This window comes from Dendropsophus ebraccatus, chromosome 14, assembly GCF_027789765.1.
Source record: "Dendropsophus ebraccatus isolate aDenEbr1 chromosome 14, aDenEbr1.pat, whole genome shotgun sequence".
In the NCBI taxonomy this organism is placed as follows: Eukaryota; Metazoa; Chordata; class Amphibia; order Anura; family Hylidae; genus Dendropsophus; species Dendropsophus ebraccatus.
This window is the reverse complement of record NC_091467.1, coordinates 74,841,011-74,844,128: the sequence shown is the minus strand read 5'-3', so window position 1 is coordinate 74,844,128 and position 3,118 is coordinate 74,841,011.

The window sequence follows — 3,118 nt, the reverse complement described above, 5'->3', positions numbered from 1 at the left end:
GCATGGTAAAATGCACCATCATCTTGCCACCAGGGATGACTTTTACTCCACCATCCATGACCTTTACATGAGCCACAACTCCTCCTTCACCTTCATGTCCCTCCAAGGGGCTTCTACCTGCCCCAGCTCTGATTATATATATATATATATATATATATATATATATATATATATATATATATGGTGGTGTCTGTCTGTCTACAACCAAATCGAGGAGCGGCAGGAACCTTGGGACGATCTAAGAGCAAGAAACAATTAGCAATTTGTTTCCATTCACTGGGAAATCACCTCTAATTGTTTTCTATGGCTCAATTACTGGGGGGAGAGAAGGCAAAGGCTGAAGCCCGGACTCTGCAATCACCACAACCCTCTATATATCTAGATCTATCTACACGCATATATATATATATATATATATATATATATATATATATATATATATATATATATATATACATATATATAGATATATATATGTATATATATAAATAAATAAATACAAATTCCATATATATATATATATATAGTTACATATAAACGAGATAGATTATAGCACCTACGTAAGTGTATGTATGTGTGTATATATATATATATATACACACATATATATATACACATATTTTATATCATATATTTTCTTTTCTTTTTTTACAAAGAAATTTATATATATATATATATATATATATATATATATATATATATATATACACACACACACATATATATATTAGATGATCGTACCTACAAAATTAAATGTTATTTCAATATATATAAATATTATTATATAGTACAATAATATAATGTTATTATATCCATTCTCGGATACATAATGTGATTGAAAACCATTAACCCTTTTATTCCTTATGCATCCTCTTCCCCTCTTCTCTTCCTCGGATAGCGCCGTCTGCACACGCTGCGGTTTGGATGAAGGACGCGGTGACAGCAGGGCCGTGGGGTATCGGGAGGACGGCCAGTACTGGGGAATGTTTAGATGTTGTGGTGTGTATAAGTGGATATGACATGCTGGATCCCTCCTTTACAAATCTGATGCTTACATCTCACTGCACAAATAGGTCAGCAGCATTTGTCTGCTAATATCGCATTATTATTATGGGTTTTCTTAGGAAGGAAACTCCTGGCAGAGATGTAGTATAAGGGAAAGCTGCATGTCAGGGAGTCTGCACCTCCATTTTGAATCGAGGAGTCCGGATATTTTATTTAATAAATAAAAGAACGAAATAAATAAACAGATACAAAAATAAATAAACAGATACAACAAACAAACAAACAAATAAATAGATACTACAAATACGCGATAGATAAATAATGATAATAATAATATATAGATATAAAGAGAATGTATAAACAAAATAATAAGGAATAATTACAATACATCGTACATGGAAAATAAACACTAAACAAAAAAAAAACACAGGAGGAATGAAAGGGAAGAGTGTGAGGTAGGGGGGGCTGACAGGAGAGACTTGTGTGTAAATAGCGGTGACATTTCCTCCATGTGCCCCCTGTATGTGCCCCCCCCCCCCCTTATAAGAGACAATACACACAGGAGAGATCAGTGTTAAACTGAGAGGGCAACAATATGATTGTCTATAGCGTCAGGGGAGCTTCCTGGGATTGTGTACACAGCACCAAGACACCAAGGGCAACAGATTATTATATATATATACATATATATATATATATATATATATATATATATATATATTATTATTATTATTATTATTTTACAGAAAGGGGAACGCAAAGATATGCACTGATATTCTTTAAGAGGTATATAATAATAATAATAATAATAATAATAATAATAATAATAAAAATATTATTATTATTATGTTGATGATGAAGATTATTATTATTATTATTTTGGTACTGTACATAATGCATTATATATATATATATATCTTGTTTAACCACCATTCTTCATAGTTTAAACATTTTATTTGTACTATCTATCTATCTATCTCCTATCTATCTATCTATCTATCTATCTATCTATCTATCTATCTATCTATCTCCTATCTATCTATCTCCTATCTATCTATCTATCTATCTATCTATCTATCTTCTATCTATCTATCTATCTATCTATCTATCTCCTATCTATCTATCTATCTATCTATCTCCTATCTATCTATCTATCTATCTATCTATCTATCTATCTATCTATCTCCTATCTATCTATCTCCTATCTATCTATCTATCTCCTATCTATCTATCTATCTCCTATCTATCTATCTATCTATCTATCTATCTATCTATCTATCTCCTATCTATCTATCTATCTATCTATCTCCTATCTATCTATCTACTATCTATCTATCTATCTATCTATCTATCTATCTCCTATCTATCTATCTATCTCCTATCTATCTATCTATCTATCTATCTATCTCCTATCTATCTATCTACTATCTATCTATCTATCTATCTATCTATCTATCTCCTATCTATCTATCTATCTCCTATCTATCTATCTATCTATCTATCTATCTCCTATCTATCTATCTATCTATCTATCTATCTATCTCCTATCTATCTATCTATCTGTCTATCTATCTATCTATCTCCTATCTATCTATCTATCTATCTATCTCCTATCTATCTATCTATCTATCTATCTATCTATCTATCTATCTATGTATCTCCTATCTATCTATCTATCTATCTATCTCCTATCTATCTATCTATCTATCTATCTATCTATGTATCTCCTATCTACCTATCTATCTATCTCCTATCTATCTATCTATCTATCTATCTATCTATCTATCTATCTATCTATCTCCTATCTATCTATCTATCTATCTATCTATCTATCTATCTCCTATCTATCTATCTATCTGTCTATCTATCTATCTATCTATCTCCTATCTATCTATCTATCTATCTATCTATCTCCTATCTATCTATCTATCTATCTATCTATCTATCTATCTATGTATCTCCTATCTACCTATCTATCTATCTCCTATCTATCTATCTCCTATCTATCTCCTATCTATCTATCTATCTATCTATCTATCTATCTATCTATCTATCTCCTATCTATCTATCTATCTATCTATCTATCTATCTATCTATCTATATATCTCCTATC